Source organism: Gymnoscopelus braueri (assembly GCF_963280865.1).
Source record: "Gymnoscopelus braueri genome assembly, chromosome: 8".
In the NCBI taxonomy this organism is placed as follows: domain Eukaryota; kingdom Metazoa; phylum Chordata; class Actinopteri; order Myctophiformes; family Myctophidae; genus Gymnoscopelus; species Gymnoscopelus braueri.
In genome coordinates, this window is record NC_137609.1 from 39,517,287 (window position 1) to 39,538,967 (window position 21,681).

General features: G+C 44.6%; 1 protein-coding gene across 1 annotated transcript in view; it reads left to right on the plus strand.

Annotated features, from left to right (window-relative positions):
* The window catches only part of LOC308089991 (platelet-derived growth factor receptor beta-like), a 376,796-nt gene that overhangs the window by 230,511 nt on the left and 124,604 nt on the right, over positions 1 to 21,681 (plus strand). The gene's annotated exons all lie outside the window — the stretch shown is intronic.

Consider the following 21,681-nt stretch of genomic DNA (forward strand, 5'->3'; position numbering starts at 1 on the left):
TACTGTAGCATCTCAAACGTTTACATATTCTTGCAAGCATGAACAGAGCGCCTGAACAGGGACTTGAACCCTGGACCCTCAGATTAAAAGTCTGATGCTCTACCGTCTGAGCTATCCAGGCCCTGCTTGAGCATTACAGCAATGAACTTTGGAGCCACATCAAGAAAGCACATTTGACAGCCAATGACATGGCATTTTTTCTTGAAGCCTTGTATCGTACAGTACAGAAAACGTACTTCTTAGAATCATTCCCTCTGATTATGTAGTTTGAGTCAAGCACCTATGGCATTGATGCACTCGTGTGTATTTTTGGCTAATTCTGGGTCCAATCCTCGACATCGACTTAGCTTGTGGAACAATTGTGCTAAAGGGGAATTAGCTCAGATGGTAGAGTGCTCGCTTAGCATGCGAGAGGTGGCGGGACCGATGCCCGCATTCTCCAGACAAGAATACACTTGACGGATGTCTGCTTTTACTCTTCTGTTGAATCAGTCAAAGACTAGATTATATCTGCAAAGCTGTCAGCGCTGTGCAGCTTACCTCAAAGACGCAACAAGTTCAGGCCAACTTTATATGATTGTAATTTTGAGCAGGCGCCAACAGGCCCCTCTGGAAACTGACTGCAACATCATTTTGCAATGCCACATACTGTAGCATCTCAAACGTTTCCATATTCTTGCAAGCATAAACAGAGCGCCTGAACAGGGACTTGAACCCTGGACCCTCAGATTAAAAGTCTGATGCTCTACCGTCTGAGCTATCCAGGCCCTGCTTGAGCATTACAGCAATGAACTTTGGAGCCACATCAAGAAAGCACATTTGACAGCCAATGACATGGCATTTTTTCTTGAAGCCTTGTATCGTACAGTACAGAAAACGTACTTCTTAGAATCATTCCCTCTGATTATGTAGTTTGAGTCAAGCACCTATGGCATTGATGCACTCGTGTGTATTTTTGGCTAATTCTGGGTCCAATCCTCGACATCGAATTAGCTTGTGGAACACTTGTGCAAAAGGGGAATTAGCTCAGATGGTAGAGTGCTCGCTTAGCATGCGAGAAGTGACGGGATCGATACCCGTATTCTCCAATTAGTTGTTTATCCGGATAATAACTGGTCTCTCTTTACTGATGGGCATTATCTGCAAGTGTAGAGGCGCTGGATCAGAATAGCCAAAGTGCTTTTCGTTTTCATATGAGAACACTTGGTCAGAGGGAAGATTCTACTTAACATTTCCCTTGTGCAACTCACAGACGTAAGGGGAATTAGCTCAGATGGTATAGCGCTCGCTTTGCATGCGAGAGGTGGCGGGACCGATGCCCGCATTCTCCAGACAAGAATACACTTGACGGATGTCTGCTTTTACTCTTCTGTTGAATCAGTCAAAGACTAGATTATATCTGCAAAGCTGTGCAGCTTACCTCAAAGACGCAACAAGTTCAGGCCAACTTTATATGATTGTAATTTTGAGCAGGCGCCAACAGGCCCCTCTTGAAACTGACTGCAACATCATTTTGCAATGCCACGTACTGTAGCATCTCAAACGTTTACATATTCTTGCAAGCATGAACAGAGCGCCTGAACAGGGACTTGAACCCTGGACCCTCAGATTAAAAGTCTGATGCTCTACCGTCTGAGCTATCCAGGCCCTGCTTGAGCATTACAGCAATGAACTTTGGAGCCACATCAAGAAAGCACATTTGACAGCCAATGACATGGCATTTTTTCTTGAAGCCTTGTATCGTACAGTACAGAAAACGTACTTCTTAGAATCATTCCCTCTGATTATGTAGTTTGAGTCAAGCACCTATGGCATTGATGCACTCGTGTGTATTTTTGGCTAATTCTGGGTCCAATCCTCGACATCGACTTAGCTTGTGGAACAATTGTGCTAAAGGGGAATTAGCTCAGATGGTAGAGTGCTCGCTTAGCATGCGAGAGGTGGCGGGACCGATGCCCGCATTCTCCAGACAAGAATACACTTGACGGATGTCTGCTTTTACTCTTCTGTTGAATCAGTCAAAGACTAGATTATATCTGCAAAGCTGTCAGCGCTGTGCAGCTTACCTCAAAGACGCAACAAGTTCAGGCCAACTTTATATGATTGTAATTTTGAGCAGGCGCCAACAGGCCCCTCTGGAAACTGACTGCAACATCATTTTGCAATGCCACATACTGTAGCATCTCAAACGTTTCCATATTCTTGCAAGCATAAACAGAGCGCCTGAACAGGGACTTGAACCCTGGACCCTCAGATTAAAAGTCTGATGCTCTACCGTCTGAGCTATCCAGGCCCTGCTTGAGCATTACAGCAATGAACTTTGGAGCCACATCAAGAAAGCACATTTGACAGCCAATGACATGGCATTTTTTCTTGAAGCCTTGTATCGTACAGTACAGAAAACGTACTTCTTAGAATCATTCCCTCTGATTATGTAGTTTGAGTCAAGCACCTATGGCATTGATGCACTCGTGTGTATTTTTGGCTAATTCTGGGTCCAATCCTCGACATCGAATTAGCTTGTGGAACACTTGTGCAAAAGGGGAATTAGCTCAGATGGTAGAGTGCTCGCTTAGCATGCGAGAAGTGACGGGATCGATACCCGTATTCTCCAATTAGTTGTTTATCCGGATAATAACTGGTCTCTCTTTACTGATGGGCATTATCTGCAAGTGTAGAGGCGCTGGATCAGAATAGCCAAAGTGCTTTTCGTTTTCATATGAGAACACTTGGTCAGAGGGAAGATTCTACTTAACATTTCCCTTGTGCAACTCACAGACGTAAGGGGAATTAGCTCAGATGGTATAGCGCTCGCTTTGCATGCGAGAGGTGGCGGGACCGATGCCCGCATTCTCCAGACAAGAATACACTTGACGGATGTCTGCTTTTACTCTTCTGTTGAATCAGTCAAAGACTAGATTATATCTGCAAAGCTGTGCAGCTTACCTCAAAGACGCAACAAGTTCAGGCCAACTTTATATGATTGTAATTTTGAGCAGGCGCCAACAGGCCCCTCTTGAAACTGACTGCAACATCATTTTGCAATGCCACGTACTGTAGCATCTCAAACGTTTACATATTCTTGCAAGCATGAACAGAGCGCCTGAACAGGGACTTGAACCCTGGACCCTCAGATTAAAAGTCTGATGCTCTACCGTCTGAGCTATCCAGGCCCTGCTTGAGCATTACAGCAATGAACTTTGGAGCCACATCAAGAAAGCACATTTGACAGCCAATGACATGGCATTTTTTCTTGAAGCCTTGTATCGTACAGTACAGAAAACGTACTTCTTAGAATCATTCCCTCTGATTATGTAGTTTGAGTCAAGCACCTATGGCATTGATGCACTCGTGTGTATTTTTGGCTAATTCTGGGTCCAATCCTCGACATCGAATTAGCTTGTGGAACAGTTGTGCTAAAGGGGAATTAGCTCAGATGGTAGAGTGCTCGCTTAGCATGCGAGAGGTGACGGGATCGATACCCGTATTCTCCAATTAGTTGTTTATCCGGATAATAACTGGTCTCTCTTTACTGATGGGCATTAACTGCAAGTGTAGAGGCGCTGGATCAGAATAGCCAAAGTGCTTTTCGTTTTCATATGAGATCACTTGGTCAGAGGGAAGATTCTACTTAACATTTCCCTTGTGCAAATCACAGACGTAAGGGGAATTAGCTCAGATGGTAGAGCGCTCGCTTTGCATGCGAGAGGTGGCGGGACCGATGCCCACATTCTCCAGACAAGAATACACTTGACGGATGTCTGCTTTTACTCTTCTGTTGAATCAGTCAAAGACTAGATTATATCTGCAAAGCTCTCAGAGCTGTGCCGCTTACCTCAAAGACGCAACAAGTTTAGGCCAACTTTATATGATTGTAATTTTGAGCAGGCGCCAACAGGCCCCTCTGGAAACTGACTGCAACGCCACGTACTGTAGCGTCTCAAACGTTTACATATTCTTGCAAGCATGAACAGAGCGCCTGAACAGGGACTTGAACCCTGGACCCTCAGATTAAAAGTCTGATGCTCTACCGTCTGAGCTATCCAGGCCCTGCTTGAGCATTACAGCAATGAACTTTGGAGCCACATCAAGAAAGCACATTTGACAGCCAATGACATGGCATTTTTTCTTGAAGCCTTGTATCGTACAGTACAGAAAACGTACTTCTTAGAATCATTCCCTCTGATTATGTAGTTTGAGTCAAGCACCTATGGCATTGATGCACTCGTGTGTATTTTTGGCTAATTCTGGGTCCAATCCTCGACATCGACTTAGCTTGTGGAACAATTGTGCTAAAGGGGAATTAGCTCAGATGGTAGAGTGCTCGCTTAGCATGCGAGAGGTGGCGGGACCGATGCCCGCATTCTCCAGACAAGAATACACTTGACGGATGTCTGCTTTTACTCTTCTGTTGAATCAGTCAAAGACTAGATTATATCTGCAAAGCTGTCAGCGCTGTGCAGCTTACCTCAAAGACGCAACAAGTTCAGGCCAACTTTATATGATTGTAATTTTGAGCAGGCGCCAACAGGCCCCTCTGGAAACTGACTGCAACATCATTTTGCAATGCCACATACTGTAGCATCTCAAACGTTTCCATATTCTTGCAAGCATAAACAGAGCGCCTGAACAGGGACTTGAACCCTGGACCCTCAGATTAAAAGTCTGATGCTCTACCGTCTGAGCTATCCAGGCCCTGCTTGAGCATTACAGCAATGAACTTTGGAGCCACATCAAGAAAGCACATTTGACAGCCAATGACATGGCATTTTTTCTTGAAGCCTTGTATCGTACAGTACAGAAAACGTACTTCTTAGAATCATTCCCTCTGATTATGTAGTTTGAGTCAAGCACCTATGGCATTGATGCACTCGTGTGTATTTTTGGCTAATTCTGGGTCCAATCCTCGACATCGAATTAGCTTGTGGAACACTTGTGCAAAAGGGGAATTAGCTCAGATGGTAGAGTGCTCGCTTAGCATGCGAGAAGTGACGGGATCGATACCCGTATTCTCCAATTAGTTGTTTATCCGGATAATAACTGGTCTCTCTTTACTGATGGGCATTATCTGCAAGTGTAGAGGCGCTGGATCAGAATAGCCAAAGTGCTTTTCGTTTTCATTTGAGAACACTTGGTCAGAGGGAAGATTCTACTTAACATTTCCCTTGTGCAACTCACAGACGTAAGGGGAATTAGCTCAGATGGTATAGCGCTCGCTTTGCATGCGAGAGGTGGCGGGACCGATGCCCGCATTCTCCAGACAAGAATACACTTGACGGATGTCTGCTTTTACTCTTCTGTTGAATCAGTCAAAGACTAGATTATATCTGCAAAGCTCTCAGAGCTGTGCAGCTTACCTCAAAGACGCAACAAGTTCAGGCCAACTTTATATGATTGTAATTTTGAGCAGGCGCCAACAGTTCCCTCTGGAAACTGACTGCAACGCCACGTACTGTAGCGTCTCAAACGTTTACATATTCTTGCAAGCATGAACAGAGCGCCTGAACAGGGACTTGAACCCTGGACCCTCAGATTAAAAGTCTGATGCTCTACCGTCTGAGCTATCCAGGCCCTGCTTGAGCATTACAGCAATGAACTTTGGAGCCACATCAAGAAAGCACATTTGACAGCCAATGACATGGCATTTTTTCTTGAAGCCTTGTATCGTACAGTACAGAAAACGTACTTCTTAGAATCATTCCCTCTGATTATGTAGTTTGAGTCAAGCACCTATGGCATTGATGCACTCGTGTGTATTTTTGGCTAATTCTGGGTCCAATCCTCGACATCGAATTAGCTTGTGGAACAGTTGTGCTAAAGGGGAATTAGCTCAGATGGTAGAGTGCTCGCTTAGCATGCGAGAGGTGATGGGATCGATACCCGTATTCTCCAATTAGTTGTTTATCCGGATAATAACTGGTCTCTCTTTACTGATGGGCCTTAACTGCAAGTGTAGAGGCGCTGGATCAGAATAGCCAAAGTGCTTTTCGTTTTCATATGAGAACACTTGGTCAGAGGGAAGATTCTACTTAACATTTCCCTTGTGCAACTCACAGACGTAAGGGGAATTAGCTCACATGGTAGAGCGCTCGCTTTGCATGCGAGCGGTGGCGGGACCGATGCCCGCATTCTCCAGACAAGAATACACTTGATGGATGTGTGCTTTTACTCTTCTGTTGAATCAGTCAAAGACTAGATTATATCTGCAAAGCTGTCAGCGCTGTGCAGCTTACCTCAAAGACGCAACCAGTTCAGGCCAACTTTATATGATTGTAATTTTGAGCAGGCGCCAACAGGCCCCTCTTGAAACTGACTGCAACATCATTTTGCAATGCCACGTACTGTAGCATCTCAAACGTTTACATATTCTTGCAAGCATGAACAGAGCGCCCGAACAGGGACTTGAACCCTGGACCCTCAGATTAAAAGTCTGATGCTCTACCGTCTGAGCTATCCAGGCCCTGCTTGAGCATTACAGCAATGAACTTTGGAGCCACATCAAGAAAGCACATTTGACAGCCAATGACATGGCATTTTTTCTTGAAGCCTTGTATCGTACAGTACAGAAAACGTACTTCTTAGAATCATTCCCTCTGATTATGTAGTTTGAGTCAAGCACCTATGGCATTGATGCACTCGTGTGTATTTTTGGCTAATTCTGGGTCCAATCCTCGACATCGAATTAGCTTGTGGAACAGTTGTGCTAAAGGGGAATTAGCTCAGATGGTAGAGTGCTCGCTTAGCATGCGAGAGGTGACGGGATCGATACCCGTATTCTCCAATTAGTTTTTTATCGGGATAATAACTGGTCTCTCTTTACTGATTGGCATTATCTGCAAGTGTAGAGGCGCTGGATCAGAATAGCCAAAGTGCTTTTCGTTTTCATATGAGAACACTTGGTCAGAGGGAAGATTCTACTTAACATTTCCCTTGTGCAACTCACAGACGTAAGGGGAATTAGCTCAGATGGTAGAGCGCTCGCTTTGCATGCGAGAGGTGGCGGGACCGATGCCCGCATTCTCCAGACAAGAATACACTTGACGGATGTCTGCTTTTACTCTTCTGTTGAATCAGTCAAAGACTAGATTATATCTGCAAAGCTTTCAGAGCTGTGCAGCTTACCTCAAAGACGCAACAAGTTCAGGCCAACTTTATATGATTGTAATTTTGAGCAGGCGCCAACAGTTCCCTCTGGAAACTGACTGCAACGCCACGTACTGTAGCGTCTCAAACGTTTACATATTCTTGCAAGCATGAACAGAGCGCCTGAACAGGGACTTGAACCCTGGACCCTCAGATTAAAAGTCTGATGCTCTACCGTCTGAGCTATCCAGGCCCTGCTTGAGCATTACAGCAATGAACTTTGGAGCCACATCAAGAAAGCACATTTGACAGCCAATGACATGGCATTTTTTCTTGAAGCCTTGTATCGTACAGTACAGAAAACGTACTTCTTAGAATCATTCCCTCTGATTATGTAGTTTGAGTCAAGCACCTATGGCATTGATGCACTTGTGTGTATTTTTGGCTAATTCTGGGTCCAATCCTCGACATCGAATTAGCTTGTGGAACAGTTGTGCTAAAGGGGAATTAGCTCAGATGGTAGAGTGCTCGCTTAGCATGCGAGAGGTGACGGGATCGATACCCGTATTCTCAAATTAGTTGTTTATCCGGATAATAACTGGTCTCTCTTTACTGATGGGCCTTAACTGCAAGTGTAGAGGCGCTGGATCAGAATAGCCAAAGTGCTTTTTGTTTTCATATGAGAACACTTGGTCAGAGGGAAGATTCTACTTAACATTTCCCTTGTGCAACTCACAGACGTAAGGGGAATTAGCTCACATGGTAGAGCGCTCGCTTTGCATGCGAGAGGTGGCGGGACCGTTGCCCGCATTCTCCAGACAAGAATACACTTGATGGATGTCTGCTTTTACTCTTCTGTTGAATCAGTCAAAGACTAGATTATATCTGCAAAGCTGTCAAGCTTACCTCAAAGACGCAACCAGTTCAGGCCAACTTTATATGATTGTAATTTTGAGCAGGCGCCAACAGGCCCCTCTTGAAACTGACTGCAACATCATTTTGCAATGCCACGTACTGTAGCATCTCAAACGTTTACATATTCTTGCAAGCATGAACAGAGCGCCCGAACAGGGACTTGAACCCTGGACCCTCAGATTAAAAGTCTGATGCTCTACCGTCTGAGCTATCCAGGCCCTGCTTGAGCATTACAGCAATGAACTTTGGAGCCACATCAAGAAAGCACATTTGACAGCCAATGACATGGCATTTTTTCTTGAAGCCTTGTATCGTACAGTACAGAAAACGTACTTCTTAGAATCATTCCCTCTGATTATGTAGTTTGAGTCAAGCACCTATGGCATTGATGCACTCGTGTGTATTTTTGGCTAATTCTGGGTCCAATCCTCGACATCGAATTAGCTTGTGGAAAAGTTGTGCTAAAGGGGAATTAGCTCAGATGGTAGAGTGCTCGCTTAGCATGCGAGAGGTGACGGGATCGATACCCGTATTCTCCAATTAGTTGTTTATCCGGATAATAACTGGTCTCTCTTTACTGATGGGCATTAACTGCAAGTGTAGAGGCGCTGGATCAGAATAGCCAAAGTGCTTTTCGTTTTCATATGAGAACACTTGGTCAGAGGGAAGATTCTACTTAACATTTCCCTTGTGCAACACACAGACGTAAGGGGAATTAGCTCAGATGGTAGAGCGCTCGCTTTGCATGCGAGAGGTGGCGGGACCGATTCCCGCATTCTCCAGACAAGAATACACTTGATGGATGTCTGCTTTTACTCTTCTGTTGAATCAGTCAAAGACTAGATTATATCTGCAAAGCTGTCAGAGCTGTGCAGCTTACCTCAAAGACGCAACAAGTTCAGGCCAACTTTATATGATTGTAATTTTGAGCAGGCGCCAACAGGCCCCTCTGGAAACTGACTGCAACGCCACGTACTGTAGCGTCTCAAACGTTTACATATTCTTGCAAGCATGAACAGAGCGCCTGAACAGGGACTTGAACCCTGGACCCTCAGATTAAAAGTTTGATGCTCTACCGTCTGAGCTATCCAGGCCCTGCTTGAGCATTACAGCAATGAACTTTGGAGCCACATCAAGAAAGCACATTTGACAGCCAATGACATGGCATTTTTTCTTGAAGCCATGTATCGTACAGTACAGAAAACGTACTTCTTAGAATCATTCCCTCTGATTATGTAGTTTGAGTCAAGCACCTATGGCATTGATGCACTCGTGTGTATTTTTGGCTAATTCTGGGTCCAATCCTCGACATCGAATTAGCTTGTGGAACAGTTGTGCTAAAGGGGAATTAGCTCAGATGGTAGAGTGCTCGCTTAGCATGCGAGAGGTGACGGGATCGATACCCGTATTCTCCAATTAGTTGTTTATCCGGATAATAACTGGTCTCTCTTTACTGATGGGCATTAACTTCAAGTGTAGAGGCGCTGGATCAGAATAGCCAAAGTGCTTTTCGTTTTCATATGAGATCACCTGGTCAGAGGGAAGATTCTACTTAACATTTCCCTTGTGCAACTCACACACGTAAAGGGGAATTAGCGCAGATGGTAGAGCGCTCGCTTTGCATGCGAGAGGTGGCGGGACCGATGCCCGCATTCTCCAGACAAGAATACACTTGACGGATGTCTGCTTTTACTCTTCTGTTGAATCAGTCAAAGACTAGATTATATCTGCAAAGCTCTCAGAGCTGTGCAGCTTACCTCAAAGACGCAACAAGTTCAGGCCAACTTTATATGATTGTAATTTTGAGCAGGTGCCAACAGGCCCCTCTGGAAACTGACTGCAACGCCACGTACTGTAGCGTCTCAAACGTTTACATATTCTTGCAAGCATGAACAGAGCGCCTGAACAGGGACTTGAACCTTGGACCCTCAGATTAAAAGTCTGATGCTCTACCGTCTGAGCTATCCAGGCCCTGCTTGAGCATTACAGCAATGAACTTTGGAGCCACATCAAGAAAGCACATTTGACAGCCAATGACATGGCATTTTTTCTTGAAGCCTTGTATCGTACAGTACAGAAAACCTACTTCTTAGAATCATTCCCTCTGATTATGTAGTTTGAGTCAAGCACCTATGGCATTGATGCACTCGTGTGTATTTTTGGCTAATTCTGGGTCCAATCCTCGACATCGACTTAGCTTGTGGAACAATTGTGCTAAAGGGGAATTAGCTCAGATGGTAGAGTGCTCGCTTAGCATGCGAGAGGTGGCGGGACCGATGCCCGCATTCTCCAGACAAGAATACACTTGACGGATGTCTGCTTTTACTCTTCTGTTGAATCAGTCAAAGACTAGATTATATCTGCAAAGCTGTCAGCGCTGTGCAGCTTACCTCAAAGACGCAACAAGTTCAGGCCAACTTTACATGATTGTAATTTTGAGCAGGCGCCAACAGGCCCCTCTGGAAACTGACTGCAACATCATTTTGCAATGCCACATACTGTAGCATCTCAAACGTTTCCATATTCTTGCAAGCATAAACAGAGCGCCTGAACAGGGACTTGAACCCTGGACCCTCAGATTAAAAGTCTGATGCTCTACCGTCTGAGCTATCCAGGCCCTGCTTGAGCATTACAGCAATGAACTTTGGAGCCACATCAAGAAAGCACATTTGACAGCCAATGACATGGCATTTTTTCTTGAAGCCTTGTATCGTACAGTACAGAAAACGTACTTCTTAGAATCATTCCCTCTGATTATGTAGTTTGAGTCAAGCACCTATGGCATTGATGCACTCGTGTGTATTTTTGGCTAATTCTGGGTCCAATCCTCGACATCGAATTAGCTTGTGGAACACTTGTGCAAAAGGGGAATTAGCTCAGATGGTAGAGTGCTCGCTTAGCATGCGAGAAGTGACGGGATCGATACCCGTATTCTCCAATTAGTTGTTTATCCGGATAATAACTGGTCTCTCTTTACTGATGGGCATTATCTGCAAGTGTAGAGGCGCTGGATCAGAATAGCCAAAGTGCTTTTCGTTTTCATATGAGAACACTTGGTCAGAGGGAAGATTCTACTTAACATTTCCCTTGTGCAACTCACAGACGTAAGGGGAATTAGCTCAGATGGTATAGCGCTCGCTTTGCATGCGAGAGGTGGCGGGACCGATGCCCGCATTCTCCAGACAAGAATACACTTGACGGATGTCTGCTTTTACTCTTCTGTTGAATCAGTCAAAGACTAGATTATATCTGCAAAGCTCTCAGAGCTGTGCAGCTTACCTCAAAGACGCAACAAGTTCAGGCCAACTTTATATGATTGTAATTTTGAGCAGGCGCCAACAGTTCCCTCTGGAAACTGACTGCAACGCCACGTACTGTAGCGTCTCAAACGTTTACATATTCTTGCAAGCATGAACAGAGCGCCTGAACAGGGACTTGAACCCTGGACCCTCAGATTAAAAGTCTGAGGCTCTACCGTCTGAGCTATCCAGGCCCTGCTTGAGCATTACAGCAATGAACTTTGGAGCCACATCAAGAAAGCACATTTGACAGCCAATGACATGGCATTTTTTCTTGAAGCCATGTATCGTACAGTACAGAAAACGTACTTCTTAGAATCATTCCCTCTGATTATGTAGTTTGAGTCAAGCACCTATGGCATTGATGCACTCGTGTGTATTTTTGGCTAATTCTGGGTCCAATCCTCGACATCGAATTAGCTTGTGGAACAGTTGTGCTAAAGGGGAATTAGCTCAGATGGTAGAGTGCTCGCTTAGCATGCGAGAGGTGACGGGATCGATACCCGTATTCTCCAGACAAGAATACACTTGACGGATGTCTGCTTTTACTCTTCTGTTGAATCAGTCAAAGACTAGATTATATCTGCAAAGCTGTCAGCGCTGTGCAGCTTACCTCAAAGACGCAACAAGTTCAGGCCAACTTTATATGATTGTAATTTTGAGCAGGTGCCAACAGGCCCCTCTGGAAACTGACTGCAACATCATTTTGCAATGCCACATACTGTAGCATCTCAAACGTTTCCATATTCTTGCAAGCATAAACAGAGCGCCTGAACAGGGACTTGAACCCTGGACCCTCAGATTAAAAGTCTGATGCTCTACCGTCTGAGCTATCCAGGCCCTGCTTGAGCATTACAGCAATGAACTTTGGAGCCACATCAAGAAAGCACATTTGACAGCCAATGACATGGCATTTTTTCTTGAAGCCTTGTATCGTACAGTACAGAAAACGTACTTCTTAGAATCATTCCCTCTGATTATGTAGTTTGAGTCAAGCACCTATGGCATTGATGCACTCGTGTGTATTTTTGGCTAATTCTGGGTCCAATCCTCGACATCGAATTAGCTTGTGGAACAGTTGTGTTAAAGGGGAATTAGCTCAGATGGTAGAGTGCTCGCTTAGCATGCGAGAGGTGACGTGATCGATACCCGTATTCTCCAATTAGTTGTTTATCCGGATAATAACTGGTCTCTCTTTACTGATGGGCATTAACTGCAAGTGTAGAGGCGCTGGATCAGAATAGCCAAAGTGCTTTTCGTTTTCATATGAGAACACTTGGTCAGAGGGAAGATTCTACTTAACATTTCCCTTGTGCAACTCACAGACGTAAGGGGAATTAGCTCAGATGGTAGAGCGCTCGCTTTGCATGCGAGAGGTGGCGGGACCGATGCCCGCATTCTCCAGACAAGAATACACTTGACGGATGTCTGCTTTTACTCTTCTGTTGAATCAGTCAAAGACTAGATTATATCTGCAAAGCTGTCAGCGCTGTGCAGCTTACCTCAAAGACGCAACAAGTTCAGGCCAACTTTATATGATTGTAATTTTGAGCAGGCGCCAACAGGCCCCTCTGGAAACTGACTGCAACGCCACGTACTGTAGCGTCTCAAACGTTTACATATTCTTGCAAGCATGAACAGAGCGCCTGAACAGGGACTTGAACCCTGGACCCTCAGATTAAAAGTCTGATGCTCTACCGTCTGAGCTATCCAGGCCCTGCTTGAGCATTACAGCAATGAACTTTGGAGCCACATCAAGAAAGCACATTTGACAGCCAATGACATGGCATTTTTTCTTGAAGCCTTGTATCGTACAGTACAGAAAACGTACTTCTTAGAATCATTCCCTCTGATTATGTAGTTTGAGTCAAGCACCTATGGCATTGATGCACTCGTGTGTATTTTTGGCTAATTCTGGGTCCAATCCTCGACAACGAATTAGCTTGTGGAACAGTTGTGTTAAAGGGGAATTAGCTCAGATGGTAGAGTGCTCGCTTAGCATGCGAGAGGTGACGGGATCGATACCCGTATTCTCCAATTAGTTGTTTATCCAGATAATAACTGGTCTCTCTTTACTGATGGGCATTAACTGCAAGTGTAGAGGCGCTGGATCAGAATAGCCAAAGTGCTTTTCGTTTTCATATGAGAACACTTGGTCAGAGGGAAGATTCTACTTAACATTTCCCTTGTGCAACTCACAGACGTAAGGGGAATTAGCTCAGATGGTAGAGCGCTCGCTTTGCATGCGACAGGTGGCGGGACCGATGCCCGCATTCTCCAGACAAGAATACACTTGATGGATGTCTGCTTTTACTCTTCTGTTGAATCAGTCAAAGACTAGATTATATCTGCAAAACTGTCAGAGCTGTGCAGCTTACCTCAAAGACGCAACAAGTTCAGGCCAACTTTATATGATTATAATTTTAAGCAGGCGCCTCTGGAAACTCACTGCAACATCATTTTGCAATGCCACGTACTGTAGCATCTCAAACGTTTACATATTCTTGCAAGCATGAACAGAGTGCCTGAACAGGGACTTGAACCCTGGACCCTCAGATTAAAAGTCTGATGCTCTACCGTCTGAGCTATCCAGGCCCTGCTTGAACATTACAGCAATGAACTTTGGAGCCACATCAAGAAAGTACATTTGACAGCCAATGACATGGCATTTTTTCTTGAAGCCTTGTATCGTACAGTACAGAAAACGTACTTCTTAGAATCATTCCCTCTGATTATGTAGTTTGAGTCAAGCACCTATGGCATTGATGCACTCGTGTGTATTTTTGGCTAATTCTGGGTCCAATCCTCGACATCGAATTAGCTTGTGGAACAGTTGTGCTAAAGGGGAATTAGCTCAGATGGTAGAGTGCTCGCTTAGCATGCGAGAGGTGACGGGATCGATACCCGTATTCTCCAATTAGTTGTTTATCCGGATAATAACTGGTCTCTCTTTACTGATGGGCATTAACTGCAAGTGTAGAGGCGCTGGATCAGAATAGCCAAAGTGCTTTTCGTTTTCATATGAGAACACTTGGTCAGAGGGAGGTTTCTACTTAACATTTCCCTTGTGCAACTCACAGACGTAAGGGGAATTAGCTCAGATGGTAGAGCGCTCGCTTTGCATGCGAGAGGTAGCGGGACCGATGCCCGCATTCTCCAGACAAGAATACACTTGACGGATGTCTGCTTTTACTCTTCTGTTGAATCAGTCAAAGACTAGATTATATCTGCAAAGCTGTGCAGCTTACCTCAAAGACGCAACAAGTTCAGGCCAACTTTATATGATTGTAATTTTGAGCAGGCGCCAACAGGCCCCTCTGGAAACTGACTGCAACGCCACGTACTGTAGCGTCTCAAACGTTTACATATTCTTGCAAGCATGAACAGAGCGCCTGAACAGGGACTTGAACCCTGGACCCTCAGATTAAAAGTCTGATGCTCTACCGTCTGAGCTATCCAGGCCCTGCTTGAGCATTACAGCAATGAACTTTGGAGCCACATCAAGAAAGCACATTTGACAGCCAATGACATGGCATTTTTTCTTGAAGCCTTGTATCGTACAGTACAGAAAACGTACTTCTTAGAATCATTCCCTCTGATTATGTAGTTTGAGTCAAGCACCTATGGCATTGATGCACTCGTGTGTATTTTTGGCTAATTCTGGGTCCAATCCTTGACATCGAATTAGCTTGTGGAACAGTTGTGCTAAAGGGGAATTAGCTCAGATGGTAGAGTGCTCGCTTAGCATGCGAGAGGTGATGGGATCGATACCCGTATTCTCCAATTAGTTGTTTATCCGGATAATAACTCGTCTCTCTTTACTGATGGGCCTTAACTGCAAGTGTAGAGGCGCTGGATCAGAATAGCCAAAGTGCTTTTCGTTTTCATATGAGAACACTTGGTCAGAGGGAAGATTCTACTTAACATTTCCCTTGTGCAACTCACAGACGTAAGGGGAATTAGCTCAGATGGTAGAGCGCTCGCTTTGCATGCGAGAGGTGGCGGGACCGATGCACGCATTCTCCAGACAAGAATACACTTGATGGATGTCTGCTTTTACTCTTCTGTTGAATCAGTCAAAGACTAGATTATATCTGCAAAACTGTCAGCGCTGTGCAGCTTACCTCAAAGACGCAACAAGTTCAGGCCAACTTTATATGATTATAATTTTAAGCAGGCGCCTCTGGAAACTCACTGCAACATCATTTTGCAATGCCACGTACTGTAGCATCTCAAACGTTTACATATTCTTGCAAGCATGAACAGAGCGCCTGAACAGGGACTTGAACCCTGGACCCTCAGATTAAAAGTCTGATGCTCTACCGTCTGAGCTATCCAGGCCCTGCTTGAACATTACAGCAATGAACTTTGGAGCCACATCAAGAAAGTACATTTGACAGCCAATGACATGGCATTTTTTCTTGAAGCCTTGTATCGTACAGTACAGAAAACGTACTTCTTAGAATCATTCCCTCTGATTATGTAGTTTGAGTCAAGCACCTATGGCATTGATGCACTCGTGTGTATTTTTGGCTAATTCTGGGTCCAATCCTCGACATCGAATTAGCTTGTGGAACAGTTGTGTTAAAGGGGAATTAGCTCAGATGGTAGAGTGCTCGCTTAGCATGCGAGAGGTGACGTGATCGATACCCGTATTCTCCAATTAGTTGTTTATCCGGATAATAACTGGTCTCTCTTTACTGATGGGCATTAACTGCAAGTGTAGAGGCGCTGGATCAGAATAGCCAAAGTGCTTTTCGTTTTCATATGAGAACACTTGGTCAGAGGGAAGATTCTACTTAACATTTCCCTTGTGCAACTCACAGACGTAAGGGGAATTAGCTCAGATGGTAGAGCGCTCGCTTTGCATGCGAGAGGTGGCGGGACCGATGCCCGCATTCTCCAGACAAGAATACACTTGACGGATGTCTGCTTTTACTCTTCTGTTGAATCAGTCAAAGACTAGATTATATCTGCAAAGCTGTCAGCGCTGTGCAGCTTACCTCAAAGACGCAACAAGTTCAGGCCAACTTTATATGATTGTAATTTTGAGCAGGCGCCAACAGGCCCCTCTGGAAACTGACTGCAACGCCACGTACTGTAGCATCTCAAACTTTTACATATTCTTGCAAGCATGAACAGAGCGCCTGAACAGGGACGTGAACCCTGGACCCTCAGATTAAAAGTCTGATGCTCTACCGTCTGAGCTATCCAGGCCCTGTTTGAGCATTACAGCAATGAACTTTGGAGCCACATCAAGAAAGCACATTTGACAGCCAATGACATGGCATTTTTTCTTGAAGCCTTGTATCGTACAGTACAGAAAACGTACTTCTTAGAATCATTCCCTCTGATTATGTAGTTTGAGTCAAGCACCTATGGCATTGATGCACTCGTGTGTATTTTTGGCTAATTCTGGGTCCAATCCTCGACAACGAATTAGCTTGTGGAACAGTTGTGTTAAAGGGGAATTAGCTCAGATGGTAGAGTGCTCGCTTAGCATGCGAGAGGTGACGGGATCGATACCCGTATTCTCCAATTAGTTGTTTATCCGGATAATAACTGGTCTCTCTTTACTGATGGGCATTAACTGCAAGTGTAGAGGCGCTGGATCAGAATAGCCAAAGTGCTTTTCGTTTTCATATGAGAACACTTGGTCAGAGGGAAGATTCTACTTAACATTTCCCTTGTGCAACTCACAGACGTAAGGGGAATTAGCTCAGATGGTAGAGCGCTCGCTTTGCATGCGAGAGGTAGCGGGACCGATGCCCGCATTCTCCAGACAAGAATACACTTGACGGATGTCTGCTTTTACTCTTCTGTTGAATCAGTCAAGGACTAGATTATATCTGCAAAGCTGTCAGCGCTGTGCAGCTTACCTCAAAGACGCAACAAGTTCAGGCCAACTTTATATGATTGTAATTTTGAGCAGGCGCCAACAGGCCCCTCTGGAAACTGACTGCAACGCCACGTACTGTAGCGTCTCAAACGTTTACATATTCTTGCAAGCATGAACAGAGCGCCTGAACAGGGACTTGAACCCTGGACCCTCAGATTAAAAGTCTGATGCTCTACCGTCTGAGCTATCCAGGCCCTGCTTGAGCATTAGCAATGAACTTTGGCGCCACATCAAGAAAGCACATTTGACAGCCAATGACATGGCATTTTTTCTTGAAGCCTTGTATCGTACAGTACAGAAAACGTACTTCTTAGAATCATTCCCTCTGATTATGTAGTTTGAGTCAAGCACCTATGGCATTGATGCACTCGTGTGTATTTTTGGCTAATTCTGGGTCCAATCCTCGACATCGAATTAGCTTGTGGAACAGTTGTGTTAAAGGGGAATTAGCTCAGATGGTAGAGTGCTCGCTTAGCATGCGAGAGGTGACGGGATCGATACCCGTATTCTCCAATTAGTTGTTTATCCGGATAATAACTGGTCTCTCTTTACTGATGGGCATTAACTGCAAGTGGCGCTGGATCAGAATAGCCAAAGTGCTTTTCGTTTTCATATGAGAACACTTGGTCAGAGGGAAGATTCTATTTAACATTTCCCTTGTGCAACTCACAGACGTAAGGGGAATTAGCTCAGATGGTAGAGCGCTCGCTTTGCATGCGAGAGGTGGCGGGACCGATGCCCGCATTCTCCAGACAAGAATACACTTGACGGATGTCTGCTTTTACTCTTCTGTTGAATCAGTCAAAGACTAGATTATATCTGCAAAGCTGTCAGCGCTGTGCAGCTTACCTCAAAGACGCAACAAGTTCAGGCCAACTTTATATGATTGTAATTTTGAGCAGGCGCCAACAGGCCCCTCTGGAAACTGACTGCAACGCCACGTACTGTAGCGTCTCAAACGTTTACATATTCTTGCAAGCATGAACAGAGCGCCTGAACAGGGACTTGAACCCTGGACCCTCAGATTAAAAGTCTGATGCTCTACCGTCTGAGCTATCCAGGCCCTGCTTGAGCATTACAGCAATGAACTTTGGAGCCACATCAAGAAAGCACATTTGACAGCCAATGACATGGCATTTTTTCTTGAAGCCTTGTATCGTACAGTACAGAAAACGTACTTCTTAGAATCATTCCCTCTGATTATGTAGTTTGAGTCAAGCACCTATGGTATTGATGCACTCGTGTGTATTTTTGGCTAATTCTGGGTCCAATCCTCGACATCGAATTAGCTTGTGGAACAGTTGTGTTAAAGGGAAATTAGCTCAGATGGTAGAGTGCTCGCTTAGCATGCGAGAGGTGACGTGATCGATACCCGTATTCTCCAATTAGTTGTTTATCCGGATAATAACTGGTCTCTCTTTACTGATGGGCATTAACTGCAAGTGTAGAGGCGCTGGATCAGAATAGCCAAAGTGCTTTTCGTTTTCATATGAGAACACTTGGTCAGAGGGAAGATTCTACTTAACATTTCCCTTGTGCAACTCACAGACGTAAGGGGAATTAGCTCAGATGGTAGAGCGCTCGCTTTGCATGCGAGAGGTGGCGGGACCGATGCCCGCATTCTCCAGACAAGAATACACTTGACGGATGTCTGCTTTTACTCTTCTGTTGAATCAGTCAAAGACTAGATTATATCTGCAAAGCTGTCAGCGCTGTGCAGCTTACCTCAAAGACGCAACAAGTTCAGGCCAACTTTATATGATTGTAATTTTGAGCAGGCGCCAACAGGCCCCTCTGGAAACTGACTGCAACGCCACGTACTGTAGCGTCTCAAACGTTTACATATACTTGCAAGCATGAACAGAGCGCCTGAACAGGGACTTGAACCCTGGACCCTCAGATTAAAAGTCTGATGCTCTACCGTCTGAGCTATCCAGGCCCTGCTTGAGCATTAGCAATGAACTTTGGAGCCACATCAAGAAAGCACATTTGACAGCCAATGACATGGCATTTTTTCTTGAAGCCTTGTATCGTACAGTACAGAAAACGTACTTCTTAGAATCATTCCCTCTGATTATGTAGTTTGAGTCAAGCACCTATGGCATTGATGCACTCGTGTGTATTTTTGGCTAATTCTGGGTCCAATCCTCGACATCGAATTAGCTTGTGGAACAGTTGTGTTAAAGGGGAATTAGCTCAGATGGTAGAGTGCTCGCTTAGCATGCGAGAGGTGACGGGATCGATACCCGTATTCTCCAATTAGTTGTTTATCCGGATAATAACTGGTCTCTCTTTACTGATGGGCATTAACTGCAAGTGTAGAGGCGCTGGATCAGAATAGCCAAAGTGCTTTTCGTTTTCATATGAGAACACTTGGTCAGAGGGAAGATTCTACTTAACATTTCCCTTGTGCAACTCACAGACGTAAGGGGAATGAGCTCAGATGGTAGAGCGCTCGCTTTGCATGCGAGAGGTGGCGGGACCGATGCCCGCATTCTCCAGACAAGAATACACTTGACGGATGTCTGCTTTTACTCTTCTGTTGAATCAGTCAAAGACTAGATTATATCTGCAAAGCTGTCAGCGCTGTGCAGCTTACCTCAAAGACGCAACAAGTTCAGGCCAACTTTATATGATTGTAATTTTGAGCAGGCGCCAACAGGCCCCTCTGGAAACTGACTGCAACGGCACGTACTGTACCGTCTCAAACGTTTACATATTCTTGCAAGCATGAACAGAGCGCCTGAACAGGGACTTGAACCCTGGACCCTCAGATTAAAAGTCTGATGCTCTACCGTCTGAGCGATCCAGGGCCTGCTTAAGCATTACAGCAATGAACCTTGGAGCCACATCAAGAAAGCCAATTGCCATTTGACAGCCAATGACATGGCATTTTTTCTTGAAGCCTTGTATCGTACAGTACAGAAAACGTACTTCTTAGAATCATTCCCTCTGATTATGTAGTTTGAGTCAAGCACCGATGCACTCGTGTGTATTTTTGGCTAATTCTGGGGCCAATCCTCGACATGGAATTAGCTTGTGGAACAGTTGTGCTAAAGGGGAATTAGCTCAGATGGTAGAGTGCTCGCTTAGCATGCGAGAGGTGACGGGATCGATACCCGTATTCTCCAATTAGTTTTTTATCCGGATAATAACTGGTCTCTCTCTGTACTGATAGGCAGTAACTACATGTGTAGAGGCGCTAGATCAGAAAAGCTCACAGGTAATCTTTCTTTCACAATATCTTGTTTCAAACTTGTCCTCCTTCGAGCAAGAATTGAACCAGTGACCCAAGGATGTCCGTTACTCAACTTATCGAAGGGTTGTCAAGAATGATGTTGCTTTCTATTGTTTTTTACTGAGCACTGTTGTGATATGTGATGATTTATATTTACCCTAGATGGCACCATCTACTTGTCGACACAAGCCACACCCAAACAAATAAATGCAGATCTATTATGGACTGAGAGACTTATCATATGCTGTTGCTGAGCTACCAACCTGCTACTACTAGTCTTAAATAAATGATATTTAAAGAACCCAAGTTTCTTCATTGCTAGAAAGAAACATTACAAGCACCACATGATGCCAGAAATGTTGAATATTCAAGGCTTGCAGTAAAGACCTACCTTGTTAGACCGTGAGCCTTGTGCCACTTTTGGGAATAACTGAAAGCAAGAGCAGCTCACCATTTGCTATATCTTTCATAGGTCATTTTTCTTTCATGATATAACGTTTAAAACATGTCCTCCTTCGAGCCGGAATTGAACCAGCGACCTAAGGATATCCGTTACTCAACTACAATCCTCCGCTCTACAAGAATTATGTTGCTCTATAATTTTCTACTGAGCACCAACTGATGCCAGAAAAGTTGAATATGCCAACACCGAACAACTTTTCTTTTCTTTGCAGGACAATGGTACTGTAGATGGTGTCCACTGATTGTGGTGTTCTTTACTGATGGCCGGCAGCACTTAGCATTGGTCTGCTGTCACATAGGATGCCGAGATATTTGCACAATTGCCGCCGGACCCTTCAACCTCGTAGTTCCTCTTAAATATGCAAAAGCACAACTCGTATGACAATGATCCATAAAAATAATACGTGCCAACACAAAAATAAAGAGTAGATTACCTCCGTTTTCTTCAGATCAGGGTGCAGTCTTCATTGGCATCCTTCATTGTTTCAGGTTAGTATGGCTACCACTTAAACATTAAACATTGTGTACAATGTTGAGATGGAAGTTGAAGCTACTGTGCATAATGCACAATGTGAGTATGATGACAGTAATATTTACATTAAAACAATGAAATAAACAGAATTAAGGTAAAAATGCATACGTTTTCAGCCATAAAAGCTGATGGTCGTTCCACCTCTAAATCACCACATATTACAAAGAAATTGTACATGTGTTGTAACAACATGAAACGGAATGGAACACTTTTATCACACAGACAGATCTGTAGGCTACAAATGTATATTTTC